Source organism: Stigmatopora nigra, chromosome 7 (assembly GCF_051989575.1).
Source record: "Stigmatopora nigra isolate UIUO_SnigA chromosome 7, RoL_Snig_1.1, whole genome shotgun sequence".
Lineage (NCBI taxonomy): Eukaryota > Metazoa > Chordata > Actinopteri > Syngnathiformes > Syngnathidae > Stigmatopora > Stigmatopora nigra.
The window spans coordinates 1563886-1585639 of NC_135514.1; the positions used below are offsets into that span (position 1 = coordinate 1563886).

The 21754-nt window shown below is 39.2% G+C and overlaps 1 protein-coding gene across 2 annotated transcripts in view; it reads left to right on the forward strand.

Annotated features, from left to right (window-relative positions):
* alg2 (ALG2 alpha-1,3/1,6-mannosyltransferase) overlaps positions 1 to 21754 on the forward strand; it is a 48448-nt gene that overhangs the window by 116 nt on the left and 26578 nt on the right. For both annotated transcript variants that reach the window (XM_077720991.1, XM_077720993.1), the window contains exons 2-3: positions 3627 to 3665; positions 5661 to 5734. The gene's annotated coding sequence lies outside the window, so the exon portion shown is untranslated. The remainder of the gene's footprint in view (positions 1 to 3626; positions 3666 to 5660; positions 5735 to 21754) is intronic.

The window sequence follows — 21754 nt, forward strand, 5'->3', positions numbered from 1 at the left end:
TTTAGTTTTACAGCGTGTCCCCGTTTGCATTCGTTGAAGGCGATAGGGGATACCGGCGTGAAATGCCTTCAATGTGAACATGTGCTCGGTTTACGGTCAGCTGATGTGACGCTGCTGCCGTACTTACACAGAGAAAAAAGATGCCGAGAGTGGTATTCGTCGCCACTTCCAAATATCTAACTGTCCGAGGACTAGTGTTGGGCACGCGGGGTTCGTTTCGTCAGGAAAAGCACACGCATCTTTAGGTTCACACTTTCCTTTTGCATGTAAACACATTACAATTTGGGATCTCAAAACATCTCTATGCAATTCTGTAACATTGACTCAATCCAGGCTGTGTAGGTTAGCCACACAGCTGTGGGGGCCTGAGTTCAAAAATATAAACTTTTTAGGGTCAAATTGAACTTTTTCCAAAACATCCCTAGTTGATAGACTTACAACAGAGATGCAGATATTAGGCACAGAGAGGTGGATGTTCTTGGAAATGTGTTGCCCATTAAATGATTAAACACATTGCAAGTTTATATTCGCATTTTGGTTTGTTTTTACAAAAATGCAAGATTTATTGCATTTCAACTGGATAAGTGATTTTTCTAGACAGTATGAGTAAATTGTCTCACAACCTTGGTCATCTAATTATTTAACTTGCATGTCAAGGCACAGTGTTTCCAAATATTTCTCCAACCCAAATATTTTGCTACAGAAATTCCACAGAACATTACAGAGCATACTTTCACGAGAAATATGTATGTTTCTCACACAGTTGGACAGCTTTTGGGTAGAATTTTAGTTAAAACTTACAGGTGTGTTCCAATTTTTCATAAAAATTCATGCAGAAATCCATAAACAAAACAATGCATTGCTGAGCATGTCCACCTTAATGGTTTCCTCCGATACTTCCAGTTTCTGTATCTCTGTATTATGCTGATGACGTTGCTACTTCCTTCTGTTAACATCCTTTTTGAAGTCTAGCAGTAGTGTTGCTCTATCAATAAATGTACGAGTCATCTTGGTTTCATGATATCAAAATATGAACAGGCCTGACATGATTAGATATTGTCATTGAACTAGGAAATGTCTTTTCCAGCTCTTCCTGTCAACTTCCAGCCTAGATGTGGTGTTTACGTATTATCCCGATTCTGCGGCAGTATTTGTGGGTGGATGGTAATTTATACTGTGATTGACTCGTGACAAAATGCCAGTTTGTGCTTTGATTGGTATTTTCTTCAGTCTGCATGTTTCAGCTCCGTCTACAAATGTTAATAAGGATTTAAATCAGCACACGCCTCTAGAATATTATAATTAGAGTAAATATTTAATGAAATTCATCTAAAATATTGTATGTTTTTATCGATGTGTTTGGGTCATTCTCTTGTCGGAAGACGGATTAAACTATTGCTGCAAGTTTTCTTTTATGGGCATCAAGCATATTGTTGAGATGTCAGGACTACTAAACATGGATTCTAGACAACCCGTACTAGAATTAGCAAAGCTTCCATGATCATAGCCTTCCCCATGGTGCACAGTAGGGACAGTGTATTCCGACTGCTATAGTATACAGTGGTACCTCTACTTACAAATTCTTCCAAATACGAATCTTTCAAGTTACGAAATACTTTCATACGTAAGTTATTGTTCCAAGATACAATCATTTGTCCAAGTTACGAAACATTAAAAGAGGTATAGCCTATAAATATAACAAGGAAAAGCTGCAACATGTGCCCTAGACTTCACTTTCTGCAGCCAACATGGAAGGCATACTTTCACTAGTTATCTCCTTTCAGCAGCACCCACGCTCCATTGCCAAATGCATTACTCTTTACAGTCAGATGCCACTGCAAACGTATCAGCCTTTTCGACCACAAATGCACCACGAGAAGCATTATGTGCCCACATGGCAACATGTGAGTGACGAAAGAGAGTGAGAGAGATTTGAACTAAAACAACCCCTTCATCGAGTGTATGTTTGAAATGAGGTGCTTGAATTTATTTATTTATTTTAGTACTGTGGCATCATTTTAGTTCATTGATAAATAGTTTTCTTATATTTTTGGTCTTTTTTTTTCCATACATACATTTGCATCCATATTTCATACATCAGTTGTATACTTTTAGCATTTTTAAAGGATTTATATTGGTCGTATTAAAGACTGTGGACCAATTCATTTCTAAGCAGAAGTACCACTGTGTTTGCATTAGGATTAAGCTGATTCACTTTGCCCAAAAGTTCAAGTCATGTCTTTCTGTTCAGAGAAGTTTTATTCTCGCTATTTTTATGCCTTCGTAAGATTCTTTTGGCAAATTATGCTTTTTTTTAAATGACATTTAGGGAATTTGTTCAGATATTTGTCTGCCATCACAACCAATTCAAGACTCTGATTCATCATTTTAAGCGTAGGGCCAGATCATGTGTACTTTTTCGTTTTCTCCTGTTTTCTTCTGTTTGTTCCTCTCGCCTGAAGAGTTGTAAAGAATTTCCCGGGACAGTCAAAGGCCTTATTTCATAGAATGGCCTTTTCATATTGGTTGTCATTTGGGTGAGGATGTCTGCACAAGCGTGACCATTAGCATTAGTTCATGTTCTTCTTTCCCTGAAGCATATGTAGGCATTCAGAACTATTCAGAATGTGGGGCATTTTTTTTCCATGAATTGTTATTGTGTTTCACCTGAACTTTCTCTAACTGCCTCATTGGTGATTTCAGCATGGTGACGTGCAAATCCAGATTAGCGCTCCTCATTATTCCGTCAGACTTGTAGTACAGTAATATGAGATTAGGACCATGTTCTTTAAATAGAATCAAACGTGCCAACCCGTGCCGGTAATGAGCAGTGTTCTCGTGCATTGAAAGTCACTCAGGAGGTTTACACACACAATATCTGGTTTGTTAATTAAGCCGTTGAGCTGATTTGAAGAAGCTTGATAAAACTCCAGTAAGGATTTTACATTAGTTTTTTGATCTGAACTGAAAAAAAGAATTCAAATTCCTGGGTGGAAGAAATCCAATCTAATCCAAATCTATTTGTAGAGCAGTTTTAAAAACAACAGGATTTCCTCTTATCAATAACAACAATATAATTTTCAGATTATCTTTTTTTAAAGGTAGCTTGTACTTAGATTTGCTATTTTTATATTACTTTTTGTGTAAACATAGTGTTCTAATAAGTATGCTATATGTTATTTTGAGAGGGAGGTTCCCAAAAAACACCAGATATTGGTCATCCTAACGCCTTACGCAAACATATTTATCTGCTACTGTAAATAGGAAAATGTTATCGACCAACTCTTGAGAGAGTAGTGGGTTTAGCTAACTTGCCAACCCAATAGTAATCATTATACTGGACAAATACTAGCCAAATATATAAAATATAATTGACCTGTCAGTTAGAGAGAATGGCTGTGCATGGACACATTTAAAATATATTGCATTGGTTTTGCTCCAAAACAAATCACTAGTATATTTCCCTATGTTTCCTGCCACAGATTTTAACATTGAAGTCACAAAGTACTGTGGAAGATGAATGTATTTTATGAATGTATTTTTTAGCAAAAACAGCAAAGAAACCTCAGCCTTTCTGTTCTATTTTCCTAATTGTAGTTTTTTTCTCTCCTTTTTTTTTTCTACAGATCGCTCAGACTTTGTGTCATTCAAATTCATCGGATCGGGTAAGGATCGAACTTCACAATGTAGAATGATGAGTTGATGGTCTAGAACATGGGTGTCAAAAGTCAAAGTTAACCCACGTAGTCAGTATATTTTTCATTGTTACATGTCAAGCAAGTTACCAGTAGGGACAGTAGATTCTCAGAACACCAACAAAACCCAACATTCATAATATACACACTCTTAAGCTTGTGCAATGTATTGACAGTGCTAGAGGACAAAAATCAAAGTGTGGCCTTCAATCAATGAGGTCATCAATTTTGTAAAAAACAAAAAAAAGAAGAAGCCAGCACCAGTTGAACATGCATTTCTCATTGAAAGCCGAAGGAAATGGGTCAGTTCACATATCATTCAGAAGAACAACAAATTGAACAGCCTATTGATTGAAAAGAAGAGAAACATAAAGATGTGCCAAAAATGATAGAAATTGAGGAACATTTTATGAACTGATAAGAGTAAAATGTTCCTTTTGGGCGGCCACAGATAGTTTTTGAGATGACCAACTAACTCACTGTTCAAGCCACAGTTCACAGTGAAGAATGGTGCTGCAATTATTAGGATATGGGCATGTTTCTCCTACTATGATGTAGGGCCTTTTTTTAATAACATACTACCCCATGGTAGGGTCATTACAGGTATTTTATCTTTGCCTCAAGTCTGAAAAATCAGGTGAAAATATTAATCTAGGTAGGTTTAAAATATTTGAATAGGTCTGTTTTCCCCCAAAAATCATTTATTTGGTCTGTCAGGCCTTTGTCAGTACAAAGTAGCATTTTAGTGTGGCGGAACAGTTTATCGCCTACACGCTTTTCAGTGAGATTTATGACGGCTTCCTTCAGATCAAGAGTCTATTTGGGAGTTCTTCCAGCATCTCTGCGGCTTGACTACGGCCACACAGCACCAAGATACAGTGAACTCTCTGGTTTATCGCAGAAAGCAAGTGAAAAGTGATTGTGTCACTTTGAATGAAGTCTCTATGTGGACCGGCTAAAGCGGCAGCACTCAAGGCTCCGCTGACACCGGAGAGCGAGGAGAACACAGACAGAGGCGGAGGGGGAAACAGAGGAAGGCTTTTATCTCACTGTCATCAAATCTGCTCCAACTGTACGTCAGAGCACAAGGGAGGGGAGGATGTGCGGGGGAGGGGGTTGCCGTTGCGGTGGCACACTGCTCAATGGTGGCATTCTTTCTTTTCCGTGGAAGAACACACCCCGGGGGGATTCCCCCACCCGGGAGTGCCCGGGTGGAGTAACGCAAGCCACCCTTGCCTTATCAGCCCAGTGCCCAAAGACAGGAGAAAGGAGTGAGAAGTGTTTCCATGAGCCATGACACAGGCGGACATACAGTATACTACTCTGGGCCATTAGCAGATACTATCACGTGTTTTGGCGTTTTCATCTTTACTGAGCTTTTCCACACCGAATAATGGGCATAATGTTCCATCGTTTCCCCCCCACACACTTGTTTGACGGCAGATTTATCGCCCTTTTTCATGGTTACGATGGTAAAATTCAACCGTTTAAGTAGGTTTTTTTGGAAGGTTGTGTAACAGTGTGAGTATGACCCGCCCCTCTTTTTCTCAGTTTTATGAGTATTTTGAAGTTTAGTAGCCTCCACTGCTCATATTTTCCTCTATGCCATGGATTCATTTGCATTTTTTTTCAGTTTAGAGAACAAAATACATGTTTTCCTATGGAGTGGATAACACCTACATGGACAAACAGGAAAATTATTTGGGCTTTAAAGCAAATTACAGTGTACACCCTCTATTCACGAAGGTTGATTAGTGGGTGAATGTCTCGTGATTATAACTATAAATCGAAACTGAAAAAAAAAAACGAAAAATAAACTACAGAATGAATATTATGATGAAACCATCAAAGAAATACTTTTTCATAAAAAACTGATTATTATATTCCACTGGTTTTGTCTTTTTATGAAGCATTCACATTTACTCTGAGTAGTTTGTAATACTGTTCATGTTTATGTTTTATCAGGGTCTCGCAGTTAATTGGGTCTCCAAAAAAAGGAAACATGAAGGAATCTCGCTCTTGAGCAATGGCATCACATGGTAAGATGACGAAGATATTTTTTTTACATTTTTTTCGGAAATCTTACGCAATTTGAATCTGGGCTCATTAGATAGTATTTCGGCGAGAAGATCACTGAGTCACAGTTGTTTAAAGGGCATTTTCAAAGGGTTAGAATGAGGATCATGCATGTGACATTGTTCAGTGACTGGTATTGGAACTACAACTAAACCACCCACTGATGATGACCTTGTCTGGCGCTTGTTACATAAAATGCAGCATAAAATGATTATATGGTATGTTATTAGTTGAATTGATAGAGAGAAACATACAGTGATTATAAAAGTCTCCACAGGTTTGAGTGATATCGAAAAAAAATGTTTCCGACCCACCCCAAATAAAATTCCGATGATTTAGCAGGCTTTTGCTTAATATCGGAAGTCACACGGCAAAAAATAAGAATTCCCAAGCTTTTAAAAGCCACATCACCAAATGAGGAAAATATTCTATGATTCACCATTCCTAAAAGCTGATCAATGGAGAAAAGGTAAGGCGGCCCGGCGGATGAGTGGTTAGCGCGTCGGCCTCACATGGGTTCAAATCCAGGTCGGTCCACCTGTGTGGGTTTTTTTATGGGTACTCTCGTTCCCTCCCACATTCCAAACATGCATGGTAGGTTGATTTGACTCTCTAGATTGCCCCCAAGGTATGAATGTGAGCGTGAATGGTTGTTTGTCTCCTTGTGCCCTCCGATTGGCTGGCCACCAATTCAGGATGTCCCTGCCTCCGGCCCAAAGTCAGCTGGGATATGCTCCGACCCCCCGTGACCCTAGTGAGGATAAAGCGGTTTAGAAAATGAGATGAGATGAGATAGAGGAAAGGTTTTCAGGAAAGTTGCCAAGAAGTAGATAGGAATGCTGGAATTTCTGTCCTGTTTATTACATATGACAAAATCTTGTGTATTCTTCATGAATTTAGGTTGTGATCTAAAGTGGGATGACATGAAGCCTTATCTCATTGTGAAAAAAAGCAGCTGAAACCTCCCAAGTGCTTGCGGGAATGTCTTAAATGTGCCAATGTAACAAGATGAAAACTTTTGCCCAGGTGCATGTATTTGTTACAAACACAAACCTTATAATCACCAAAAGAAGACCCACTCTACAGAAACACATGATAGATATTTGTCCTTTTTTAGCAATCATTGCGTATACAGAAAACACTATGTACCCAAGTACATAGTTTGTTTAGTAATGAACACTTCAATCTACCAGCTAATGTTAGTACTCAAATAGTCATCAAAAGAAATGGAAAGCAAATACTTCATATTAAAATTTTGTAAAAAGGAGGCGTGGTAGATATGTATTTCACATGTTTCAAATAATTTCGAATTTGATTTCTGAACACTGCCACACTAAAACAAGAGATTGAGCCAACACGGGATCCAAGTTGTTTATTTTTACCACCTCTTTCAAAAATGGTTATTGTTTTCTTAGGGTATTACAGGTTACATAATCTAACACTGTTGGCCAAAGTTTTGAAGGATTTTTTCCCTCTAATTTTCAATAACACAAGAATCCAGGATGTGTAGACTTTCTTTCTCCACTGTATGATTTGCATTGTAGGAACATTTGCATACTCAGCTTGACCAATATTTGATTCATCAAGGCAGCTACAGGATGGCATAAGGGACATTAAACACACACCTTGCATACCTCAGATCAATTTAACCACAGCTCGTTCCACACCCTTAACTCTAATTTATTTTCATGCATTGTAATTATAAAACTGGCTTATCTTCTTTCACTTGGCACAGAGTATTGATGACAATTTCTTTTTGATCTTGGCTGCACATGATAAAGTCCATAAATAGAACATCAAACACAAGCCGGGAGACGTGGGTTCAAATCCAGTTGGATCCACCTGTGTAGAGTTTGCATGTTCTCCCTGGGCCTGCATTGGTTTTTCCCCGATTCTCCGGTTTCATTCCAAAGACATGCATGGTAGGCCGATTGGACACTCTAAATGGCCTCTAGGTATGAATGTAAGCGTGAATGGTTGTTTGTCTCCTTGTGCCCTGCGATTGGCTGGCCACCAATTCAGGGTGTCCCCCGCCTCTAGCCCAAAGTCAGCTGGTATAGGCTCCAGCACCCCCCACGAACATAGTGAGGATAAAGAGGTTCAGAAAATGACATGAGAACACACAAGCTGCTTCATAACCAAAAATGAAAGCGAAATTGTTTATTTTAGCCCATCCCCCAATTATCTTATTACAGTTCAACACATCAACAGTCATAGTCTAGTTACATTTTGTGTTAACCTAACTTTACATGAAAAACATATACAATAAACTCATTTGTATCAATACTTTTCTGCCCCACCCCCAGGTGGTTCAAATATCACTTCTGGAGTACTACAGCCTACATTTAAAAGATTAAATCTGTGAAGACATTTCATTTGCAGCCGCTAATCTCAATGGGTTTCATCATGAAACTCCCTGGAACCCTTAGTGTTGAATCATTTTTTTTTAAATTCCATAACGATGATAGTCCAGAATGGAGGCGCGCCAAGCAATTCTACTGATGCTCAGCCAGCTGCATACCTGCAGATCAAGTACTTAGCTTGCCACTCCCCACGACTGCAACCATCACTTATTTAGTGGGAACTGAGTGCCCCTAAAATGTAGTCCTAAATCGTTGCTAACGTACAATCTTTGCAAGGCCTACCAAAACTATAATTTCATCAGTCTACAAAATCAAAATAGACAAACAATAAAATCTTATAGTTTTTGTCAACATTGTGGCACCAACCTGGGGGAAGAATTTGTTTCACTCAACCTTTCACACAACTAGATGTTGGTAAATTGAGTTAGAACCAGCAATTCTTTTATATGGTGCAATTTGTGGGCGAGAAGAACTGCTGATTAGTATTTGTTGCTAAAGTTGGAAATACTTTTGTGATCTTAAATTGTGGGTTGTACAGAAAATACGAAATGCAGAACTCGGCTGCTTCACTTTATGCTGACTCACTATTCTGGTATTACGAGACATGACCAGTGCTAGCAGTCTGATGCTTCAATGTGGTCAAAAATCAAGATGAAACCAAAGACATGGGCTAGTTTTATTTTAAGAAGAATTAGTGAATTAATCAGACCAAGTGTAACATGCATTGCATTTCGTCACAAGATCAGCTCTGATCCGGTAGTAATGTGGGTTTTCAGTTCTTTCGAGCTTTCCGACTGCAATAAATCAAATCACGAGGAAATCATGTCTGCCTAGATACATAATTACTCTTTAGAAACTAATGATGATAACAGAGCAAACAAAGCATTTTACGAGGAATTACCGCTAGAGTTTTTAGATATTTGTAAAATTTTCCAAACATTTGTATGAAATGGAAAATGTCCCTTAAATGAAGTAAGAAAAGATAATGTAAAATGTCATAGAACAGTTTTACTAAACCCAGGTTAGTATAGGCCCTAACCAAAACATCGCTCCACCTGTCACTGCGCCACTTGTCTGACCCGTTACACCTGTCTAGTTATCTCAAGGAACGCTCTGTTGACCTCTCTTTAAACTGTCCACTCACTCCTTCCCCTGTGCTTTCTTTCCTTTTTCCCTGTCTTTTGTTTTCCTGCTCCTTCCCTCCATGAATGGGGAACTTCCATTGCAGTCTCGCATCCAGGAACAGGCTTCCACTGTGGAAAAAGCCACATAATACTACTCAAGTGTACTTTCCAAAAGAGGATGAGGGAGAGTGAATGAACGCACACACACACAACACACACACATACATGCATTTATAGTGTCATTTTGCAGTTATTTTTCACATATATGATATTTGAACATTATCCAACAATATTGTGGGACCCAAAAAAGTATTATTTTTTTTTTTTTTACATTTCTCTTTCCAATCACTGACTGAATTCAGAACAAGATTGTTTTTAGTGTCTCTGCAATCTTGCGTCCATTAGGAAAAGGAACCTTTAAACACTGACATTGGTATAGAAAATGGCCTTCTCCAAAGTAAAAGTGCTGTAGAGTTTTGTAGTGCATGTCAATACATTTACCAATGTGGTGCAGGTGATATTTTATGCTTCTGATCAACTTTCTGGGCCTTTCATTGTCCTCTCTTGCCTTTCTTCTGTCCTCTATGTTGGTCTGAAATTGCTCACATCAAGGCTGTGGAATAGTGGAAACTCATTGGAAGTGGGTTCCATGGAATGTCTGGGCAAGATTCCTTCCGTTTTTTTTCCTCAGTGGAATTGACTCCTCATAAATGATAAACACTGTATTATGAAACTAGAGCATTAAACAGTCAGCTTTACACAATTGTAAAATAGTAAGTACTAGCAATTATTCGAACGGATCCAGCTAGTGATTGAGAAGCCAGACCATGGACTTAAGTCACAATTACTTAGAATAAATGCAATGTTGCCAATGTAGACAAAAGGCTTTACGACACTTATATACTAAGCGGCATTATTTTCACCACTTTTATATTCAGTCCCGATTAAAATCTTAAACCCATTTGAAAAATAGCTTATAATCGACCTTGGGCATATTTTAATCTTTTTTTCATAAACTTAATCATTTTCATGAGCTTACCTTGACATATATCCCCAAATGATCTCTATGGGATTTAAATCAGGGGAATATGCAGGATGCTCCAAGAGAGTAATGTTTTTGTCCCCAAAAAAGTCCTTGGTCAAGTGAGCATTGTTAACTGCAGTGTTGTTCTGTTGAAAAAAAACCACCTGTTACCTCATAGACATGCAACATCTACACATAAACAGTTGCTGTTTGAAGACCCTTCATCACCTGAAAAGTAAGGGTTGCCAGAATGATAAAGCACCTCATATCATTATGGACATCCTCCTCTGTGCTATGTGTAAAACATCCCAGGTAGGATCTCCTGCTAGTAATGTTGCAAGCCATCTGGACCGTCAATTCTATTTTTCTTTCTCACCAGAGAATAAACTTCCACCTTTTAAGGTCCCAATTTTGAACTTCCTGGCAAAGTCAAAATGAGCAGATTTACGGTGTTGAAAGAGACAAGGCCTTTGAATTTATTTTTTCTTGCCGCAGATTCCGTCTGCTGTTATTGCGCCAAAGTTCCCACCAGTAATTGCCTTAATTTGAGTGAAGGCCCACACTGTCTCTTGACGAACAGCCGCTTGGATCCTCGACTCAGGTGTAGTTTTTTGGGGTCAACCACTTCCCTTTTCGACAGACTTTTAATCTAGGATCCCCCAAGGCTTTTCACTTTTCACCAAGATACTACATGATCACAAGGATTTGGAAGCTGTTAGTTTAGGAAGAAAAAAATGCAACTCTGCATGATAAGTCATTTTCTTTTTTGATCCTTTTACTTTTTGCATCTCTCTTCGTCTTCCTCCCCCAACACTGGAATGTAACTTCAGGTCGACCTTGTGAGTCATCTCTCCCACACTGACCACACCGCTGCTGCACGGAGTAAAACTCTCTCACGCGGAAGCAGCGGATACTTAAAATACAATAGACACGCTCTGACCTAAACTGTTGCGTCACAGAATCTTTTTGGGTATTACCAGGCAGCTGCAGAAGTTCTGTAACTTGGTTGCATGGTGATCGTCGATACCAGTTGAAAATTTGCTACTCATGGAGCTTGTGTGTATGAAGAGACTTACCAAACTTGCAGTATGTTTATAATATGAAACAGAAGATGTAAATTAATTTTAGGGATAAAGGTCATGGAGGTCAGGAATGATAATTTCATCAAGGGTTATCTTATTTAACCCACATTTTTAGGGCAGGTGATGTAAGAAGAGAAAGGGTCCATTTCCTAAATGTTAGAAATATGGCAATGCTATGAATCTGGCTCTCATTTGTTCTCTAATTTTTCTAATATCAACAGCTATGTCTTGACACATTATAGTGGCTTTATGCAAATCTATTTGTTATTGTTTAACGATGGTACAAAACCAATACATTTTGAGCTCACCAATACCACATTATATTATAAATATTTAAAAATATGTTGAAGCATGGCTTAATCTGACTGGATTTCATTTCATTGTTTTACATTCACTTAGTTAAAAGCCATTTTTTTATGATGGTGAAAAGGTAGGTGACTACCGTTTGAAACTTTCATTTGTTTTAGTGGAACGACACACATGTAATGGGCACTATGTCAATCAGAAGCAAGGCAGCTATTTCAGCAAATGTGATATGTTACGTACAGAATGATTGTACCTGGAATTCTATAGCAGGAAGAAGTAGTCGTCAGGAATTCTGTCTTGAAAGAAGTACCCTTGAATTTTAGGTCAGGTCCAAATATATGAAAATGGAACATACAAATAATTTATCAGAAGCCTGAGCCAATACTTCCAAAAATCTCATCTCTGCTAGGTCATGACACTTCTACTGTGTTAAAAGTACAATTGTCTCTTTTGTATTTTGACATAGTCGACTTAAATGTTTTTAAAGACAGTTGTGCGTGTCTGTGTGTATCACCATTCATAGTTACCATGGTAAAGTCCTAAAAGTCACCATGACAACTCCATCCGCAGCCATGTTGTGTGCCAAAACACGCAACTGTCTCCTATGCATCACCACTGTTCACACAAGCGCTCATGGAGTCATTATCGCACACAACAAAGACACCCACGCACACATCGACGTGTGTGACGCTTTTAAAATGGGTGTTAAAATAGCTGTCGATTTTTTTTAATACCGTATTAAACAACGGTATACTTTGCCAAAATGAGTCAGTTTTAGCTCATCCTACTCCACAAAACGGTTTGGTTTGGATTCATAACATGTTTATTTTTCTAGAAAAAAAAGAAAAATCAAAGTGTTGTGTTGGAGCGAGAGACGCTGAAGGCATGTGCCCAAAGGCGATGCCACCCTCGGGGGCTCACCACTGGCCAATCCCACTGTCTCACCTCTACACACACTCACAGCTCGCCACGAGCATTTTACCTCTTTGCCCCATTCGTGATCTCTTCCTATATCTGACCCATTTTCCAGTGTGCTCTGTAACCACCCGCTCTGCCACACGCCCACCCCTGTGTGTTTCCACTGGGGTGGAAAACACTGGTAGAGTGGGAAAAATGAGGGGTAGTCTCTATGGGAGATGAGTTAGAGGGGGGGAGGAAAGTATCAGGAGGAGGGAGTCTGTCCATTAACCCCCCCAGGGGTACACTTCAGGATTGGTTCTTGCACTATGTGCAAGGGAGTTAGTGGAAGGATGAAGGAAGCAACATTACCTTTCTAACCATCGCACTAAACAAGACCTTCCTCTCCAATGTGTCATTCCAGGAGAGAGAGAAAAAGATTGTTTTTTGAATTAATTATTTTTTCAAACTATGTTTTTGAAAATTTATTTGAGCAGTTATTTCTTTCAACTCTCAGTTTTTTTAATTCATTTTTTTGAGGGTTGTTTTTTTGGGAATATTTTAAACTTACTTAAATGCAATCCAAGCCTTTAAGTCACAAATTGAAAAGGGTTTTTTTTTTATTGTAAGGTTGGGATTTAACACCAGACGTCCCTTGTCGTCATGGTTACAATAATGACCATGTAGATGAGTAAAGATGATACAAGTAGAGATTTCCTTTTCCCTGGGTGTCATTATATCCCCTTAGCATTTGAATATTAATTCAGTTTGCTGAAAGATATGCAATGGTTTCGACATTTCTAAGCCACTCGTGAAAATATATCATGATCTCCCTAATTTGGCTTGTTTTTTAATCTCTTTGTTGACTCTTACTGCCAGGAACGAGATTTGTAGATACTCCCATAGAAAGGTTTTGGTTGATAAAGAAAGTTGTGCGCTATAGTCAATGGTTAGATTGAAACATGTCAACATGTTCATTTACTAATGTTGGGTGTTGAAGTGTTTGATTGGAAAATTCTGTCTTGTTATATTCGACTTCTTCTGTCAAAGGTAGAAACAGTCCAACATGTTTACACGGATTTGAGAGTTATATCTGAGAAAGAGCAGGAGGTCTTTTGCAGGCGTACAGGGAAAAATTATTTGATCATGGAGTCCAGTTTATGAAAAATTGGAGCAATTACAAAAGATTTGTATTTGTTTTTGTGTATTGCACAAAATGGCCCACAGGGAAAGCTTTTATTTATGTTACAGATCAGTCTACATCTTAGTTTGGAACTGGAAGAATCGTTTGGTTACAGTTGAAAAGAGCTCCAGTGTGGTATGGTCAAGGTAGCGATAACGCCACCCACTCTCCTCTCACTTGGTACTTGCATCCTGTCGTCTCATGATGTAAATGGAAGTGAGAGAACACCCACTCCGTTCTCATTGCTATGACAATCATATGACACAAGTACTTCAATGACACCGTTTTATCGTCACTAGGTTGAGCGAACAACAAATGTCATAAGTAGTAACTTGATGTGTGCCATGACAAACTTTAGTCTGACCCTAAAAAACAGAGGGGATTTTGTTAGCTACACGTTTCATCTTTGTCCAACAACAAGTTTAGCGTCTGTTTGGTTATTCAAATTGTGTAGGCACCACTAATGGAAGACTGTGGGTGTTTGTGGCAAGGAAATGTGCACTTTCACTGATTGTTCTCACATTTATGCATGTGTATCTATGGTTTGCGTATGTGTTAATCCTGGAAAGAGAAGTGAGACGGACACTTCCGCTTTTACTAAAAATAGACCTTCCACTCCAGATTGCATCACTTCCTCTTTGACAAGCATGTTTATTGTACTGTATAACACAACGCTGCTTAACAATTTCCTTATCGGGATTTGCGTGGTTACTGTGTTCAATGTTTGTTTTATTGTGTCTGAGTGGAAAGCTGTCTTTATGTCACGGCATAGTCAGTGGGCTGGAAAACAGCTGGCAACTCCTGTTAGTTAGTACTTTGGTTGCGCACCTTGGTGCTCTGTTATATTGCTGTTAGTATGTATGCACAGCTGTGATAGTAAACTCACAATCATTGAAAATGTGACTTCTTGAGAAACGAAAAGGCGGAAAGCGGTGTCTCACCACGTGACGTCAATTTCTGGTGTTTTCCAAACCAATCTGGAAGCAACACAGATGAGGATGTGATGTCATCTCGGTCAAGTTCACTTTCTCATGTAAACCACTCCTCCCTCACCGATCCTTAAAAGATTTCTTTGAGGGTTAGTTCATTTTTCCATGTTTTTACGCCATCTTTTCTTTATCTCTCTCCCTTATGCTGGCCCATATGGGAGTAGGCAGGCACTTCTTTTTTTTATTGAATGGGATGTGTTGTTTACTTACTGACAGAGCTATTTCTGTCAGTGTTGGATGATGAGCATACACTGTGTGACCACACCAATTTCCTCTTTTATTACTCTAATTCTGATGATTGGTTCAGTTCCATTGCTTGATGTCACTGTTTGTGCGTAACTGAGATGGTTGTAAACTTGTGAGTGCATATACTGTATGTACATGTTGTTGAGTAGTAAATGTTCTCAGTATTCCAGCATATTCAAGCATGACTCACAAGCAAAAATATGTGATAGAGACATCCCTTATAATTCAACTATATTTAAGACGTAATGCGCTTGTGGAGTATTCGCTACCGTCATTCTAGTCTTTGCAACATTGACTTAGACTTTCCCTACTGCAATGTTATGAACATATAATATGCCTAGAGTCTTATTTGCCATCTCCAGAGACTTTTGACCTCCATTCTCCACAGTGGGAGGTTTCTTCACGGTGCATGCTTTGAGTGGAGCTCTGCATGTTTAATCAGTATGCCATGACAGATTTGTGGAAACCAGCCACATGCAGTACTTGAACCTATAACCTGCACCCATTTCCTCACATGGATACCCAGAAAAAGGGGCAATATTTGCAACTAGTACACTCAAATGCAGTATTTTTTTTAATCTTATTCGAGTGTAGTATATTTACTGAGCACCAGACACCAGGTAAATCATTACAACTAATTGATTCGCATTTGCCCCATTTATTGTGCAATTATTTTTATTCATCACAAATCCATAGCATCTCTCCCCTGGATAGGTGTTTCTAGTTAGAAATAACAACATTATAATGACTACAAACTGTGAAATAGCTTCTGCAAAATAAAGCGGGTATAAAAGTGTCAGGCGACATTTCTCATGCTACATAATTGACTAATTCCATCTACCATAAGCCACTTGCTCGTGTGCGCACATAAAGTCTGCCCAGACTTGGGATTTTTTTTTTCCCTGCACTGTTGGGAGTTCAGATCATTTGATGTTGGAAATGTTTCTCAACTGTAGGCCCGTGAAGCCCTTTGAGATATTTGTCACCATATAAATAATTGTGACTTAACTTTGCTTTTATATGTCTCTCGTCGGGGAATTCCCAAGGGTAAAAGTAAATAATGTATCACAATCATCTCTTGACCCATATATACTAAATGTAAACTAAAATTGTAATTCTAGTTGCACATATATTTTGCTATTTAGATAACTTCTCACTCTATCTTTAAGTCAGAGCCTGCAGAGGAAACTCATTTCAGCTGCTTGTATCTGGGATCTTGTTGTTTCGGTCTCGACCAGTAGTTAGCGACTATGGGTGAGGGTAGGAACGTAGATCGATTGATCAAGGATAGATATAGTCTGTTAAATGGAGCGCTTTGACTTTTGGCTCATCTTCTTTACCAAAACAGACTGAGCCTTTTTCCATTCTTTCCCTCTCTTGTGGAAGGTTTTTAGGAGAAAGAAGAGGGAATTCCATCTTTTTCCACCATCTGTTTGAGGAACCTTGTCTTAGATTTGAAACTACAGATTCTCATCCCAAACGCTCCGCACTCTGTTCCGAGACCACTCCAGTGAAAGCAATCAAATGCAAAACTGAGGCCGACAAATAAGACATCCTCAATGTTGTGGCTGTGGCTAGATTTTCCGTCTAAGAAAGTTAAGAAGAAAATTCCCACCATACTTCTACAATAAGGGTGACTGAGCACAATCCATCAAATTGGACAGTGGCTAATGCTGAAGCCTTCAACAAAACCCAGACAAGAGACGAGAATGGGAAGTTACATCCATCGAGCAAGAACCCCTTAGTAACAGCACCTTTGACACCAACATAAACTTGGGTGAGTCAACAGATGGTTTTGACTGCAGTCTTAGGTGGGCCTCTACTGTATCTCCTTTGTGTTTACCTCTTGTGAGGTCAGCACATTGAAGTTTAGCATTTTTTTTGTATTTGCTTTTTATTTGCTTTTTATGTTTTATTTGCGCTTCGGTTCCCACCCGATGAACAGTTAAATCAGTTTTCTTGCCCAAATTCAGTATTGACACCTGTGCCTACACACTGTAAGTGTGTGTGTTTGTGTGTGTGTGTGTGTGTGTGTGTGTGCGTGTGTGTGTGCGTGTGTGTGTGCATGTGTATTTGTGCATTTGATATCCAGTTTGAGTGTTTCTCCTCTACTGCACTTTCCGGTTGAGGAACAGTAGTTTTCCTGTCAATGGGGGTTATGGATTAGCACATTCAGCATCCCCCCCCCCCCCCCCCCCCCCCCCCAGTTACACACCCACACTTGCAAACAGTAGACCAAACTAGATTCCAACTTTTGTTGTTGTCTGCTGAAAGGTAGTGAGAATCGAGCCCACGCCTCTCCACACTAAAGTCAGGCGAGTGAACCTCCATCGTATACCTGTCAACTTAAACGTTTTTCCCTTATTTTGTTATCATTTCATGTGTAAGGGATTTTTTTGAAGTACGTTTTTTTTGTAAAACCGATCTCATTTGACCCATATCGGCTCTACTCTACTAAACATATGCCGCGTTGTATTTGTACATTTTTTTTATCGCTTAATAAGGGGAATTGCAATCATTGATAAGGGGAGCAATTGGTCGAGGTTGATAGGGATGCCATCAGGTGGCTTTGATTTATTATTTTGAAATAAAATCATCAATGGTCAAATATTTAGTTTCTTTAACTTACGTCTTGCCTCTCGGCTTGATTTAAAAAAATGGAGTTATGTAATCCTTGTTCCAGGCAGTTGTTTTTTAATCCTTTCCCCCTCTTTCTAGACTCATTGCCCACTTTTCAGGTTAATGAATATTTTCCACTGCATGTCTCTCACATTTCTCCTTCAGCGACGTCACTCTGTTCTCGCTGACGGAATCTCCTCTCATCGGTTACAAAGGCCACCGGATATGTGTCTTAGCGAGTGACGTCGCACGCACGTCTTAATCCAGCAACCTTACTATACACACGGTAAACCAGGGAAACCCTCACGCACACACACAGCCACAGCCACACTCCCTAATCCAATTAGGACATTAGTTTGCGGCTTGGGCCTCAATGGACACATGCTGATCCAATTATTAGTGGATGGTTGGGCCAGGCAATCCCAGTGTTTCCCTTCCCTAATGTGCTTAAGTGGCACTGTGCCACCGCAACAGGAGGACACCTCATACGCACAAAGGATCTCCACCACCCCCCATCTTACGTATGTGAACAAAAACACCCTGCCTGCCCGGTGACTCAATTGAGGCGTGGAAGAAGCCAAAAATGACTTCCACTCAATCAGCAGATTTGCAGTAAGGGAAAACCGTAAACCTAGGGCTTAACTTTAGGGCTAAGAGACTTTCCCCTGCATGGATCTCATATAAAACTCACAACCTTGTGTCAGGAATAATTAGTCACGCCGATATCAACAGTACTGATAAACAATCGATGGAGGTAAAGGTCTTTGGGAAGCCACTGTCAACCACCAATTTAAGTCATTTTCCTTCCACGGATTAAACTTTGTCACCAATTCGGAGTGTGTAAGTGCGTGGATATTTTCTGAGAGGCTCTACATGGCCTAAAGCACATCAAAGAGGCGCACTCCGAACAAGGACACAAGTCCATACAGGGCCTCTTATCCAATACTCACTTGTGCTGTGAGGCTCTGTAGAGCTGTTCTAGTCTCTTTTACTCTCTCAACAAACATACACATTCAATCAAGGGTCATCTCAGGCGGCATGTTTGAGTGCCATGGACTTTTAACTCTTCATGTGATGTGCTATGGTTGTTCTCACTCTCTCAAATACACATTTAGAAAGATGCACAGCTACTGTTTACACACCTATCACAGTAGTCAGAGCAATGATGTTTGAGGCATAACAGCATACCATGCCTAAACCAATGTGACTGGTGACATATAATGCTCCATCCTCACTTGTTTAATCCATGTTGTCACAAGTCTTGACAATACACTGTAGTCACTGAAATATACACTGAATCTATTGTGAAAATAGGAAGAAAATTGGTAGCGTTCTGCTTGAGCTTTGCTGTATCTGGAAAAGAATGCCTTGAATCTTTAGAGAGTACAAGAAATCTCAAGACCATCCAGTTATTACAAAGATGTATGTACTGTTCACTGCTAGTGGCAGTCACAGGATGTAGCTCTTGCAACCGGATAATGAGCCACAACACCTAAAAGAAACTAAGAAGTGTTGAGGACAAAAATGGTACTCTTGTAAGCTCCAGCTAACTTTGATCCTAACAAGTATAAGCGCTGTTGAAGTTGAATGAATGTGCTCCTAACATTTAAATTGAACTTATCATGAAAATAACAGACATAACTTATCTATCGAGTTTTTGCACCTTCGGTAGATGCCGAACACTTCCTATAATATTTTGCATGAACATTTTAGGTATTCAAATAAACAATGTTGATTGCCTTGAAGGTCAGCAAGATCAGTGTATATATATATATATATATATATATATAAATATATATATATATATATATATATATATATATATATATATATATATATATATATATATATATATATATATATATATATATATATATATATATATATATATATATATATATATATATATATATATATATATATATATATATATATATATATATATATATATATATATATATATATATATATATATATATATATATATATATATATATTTACATTTTTTATATATATATATATGGGCAATATGTGCTGTGTTTATTTTGTTTGAACCCTTGATGGGCCAAGTCAATATTTTTTGTCATTAAAAAACGCCACAACATAAACCTTAATGGATTTGCCCGTCACAAGGCGACATTGTTGGCCATGAAGTGTAGCAATCAGTGTTGCTGCAAGAGGCTCTTGAACAACCTACAGGCACACAATCACATCTCTATTTCCAATGGGCCTTCTTTGATCGCCAACAGAGGAGAATTGGGATGAAATCATAAACAAATAACAGCGAGTGGATTATGCAGGTAGTGGTTTGTTTGTGATGAACATACTTTAGCTGTGAGAGTGAACAACATATGCTAGAAGTAGTACGGCGTGGATGACACTGAAAGCGAGGAGAAGTTGGAAAGGGATTCAGCTGGGGGGTACTGTGGGGGATAGCACATTGCCCTGGAGATGTCTTAGCATGTACAATGCAAGTGTGTAAGTGTGTGTGTGTGTGTGTGTGTGTGTGTGCTTGCGCATGCCCGAGGTAAAGCAGCGGATGTTGAAGCTGATTTGTTCTGATGGACTCAAACACAGACACAGACTCTGCCTGTGACTCACAGACGAGACGCAAGTATCCCTTAGAGGACCGCTCGCGGCCTGCGTACACACATATGCACACGCACACACATTGCTTGCCAGGTTAGATATCGGCCTACTTGCAGATTTAGTTGTGGCAGTGATGTGAGAGCAGCGTCGTTGGGATGTAAGAGTTCAGGTCTTTCGTGAACACAGCTTTTTTAAAACTGCTCATTGTGTCTTAAGTTCCCCACTCTTTGGTGAATTTCTCTGTGAAATTGGAATTTGGTTCAAACTGGGTTACTTTCTCACATTTTGTTCCGTGAGACAGTGGCAAAAATGTATGAAAGCACAATGTCTGGTTGTGTTGTTGCCTATAGTTGGAGTCATGAATGGTGCTTATTGAGCAAGTTGGGCGCATGGATGGCCTCCTCTCAGGGTAACAGAGGTTTCGGGAAGCCACTTGAGGGTGTGCACACAATAAAGACAGATGATGAGGATGCCAAAGCCCTCCAGTTATTGCCTGAGTCCAATTTTTTGCCGCATTCCAGCCCTGACTAACTGCTTGTAATCGGACATTAACAACGCGATTGGAAAAACTTGATTCGCCGTTTGTCGTGTTGCCGGAAACCCGCGCAAAGGCATTGAACACACACACACACTCGCTTGCAGGCTCACAGCAAGATGGGGACATGCAATTTTACACATTCACATGAAGGCGCACAAAGTGCCATTGGCTTAATATGAGTCACGTGTGACGTCAACCGTATGCTCGTTATAATAGAGCTGGAAGCATTGAAGTGACAGATATCACACACAGGCAAATACAATGAATTATCATTGAGTCATGTGAGATCAAGCCATTAAACACAATTGAATGCTCCTTTGGTAGGATGAGTGAGTTCCCATTTCTGCAGAATTTCAAAGTACATAGATAACTCAATGATCGATAAATAATGTGGCATCCAAGGTCCACAAAAAGCCCTCGTCTGTGTAGGAGTCATTTCATATTCATGAAAAAAGTGTTACTTTCATTTTTGATCATTTTGACTTGTTCAATACCTCTACTAAAACATGTAGCTAATACCAGAGGTTACAGGATAGTAAATCCATATCTATTTGCATGGTTTTACTCTCCATTAATTTTCAAACCATTCTAAAAAAGTTAACACAGTTAGCTGCGATTTCAATCAAGTTATGAATGTGTATAATTCACTTATTAAATGCTGTCTATCTAAATCAGATTTTTTTTGGAGGGTGGGGGCTTGAAAATTGGTTAGTAGCTGGTGATGTGAGCATTTATGCGATATGCTTTCAGGCTTTCCACAAGTCTGGGAAGTAGTTCAGCAAGTCATAAGTGAATGTGTCTATTGTCCCTCAAGGGTCACAGTAGGTGAGAAATGTGAACTGGTGACAGCAGGAGGATTCTTTCCATTGCTTTGTGGAAGTGGAACATTGATTTGACTGGTTCTTTCCCGGAGAGAACAAGAAATGTTTGGGATCAGGAGCAAATTGCATATAAAGCAACAAAGGCTTAAGAGATTGCCTGTCTTTCCACAAGAGGGAAAAACATGTGTTATTATTTTAAACA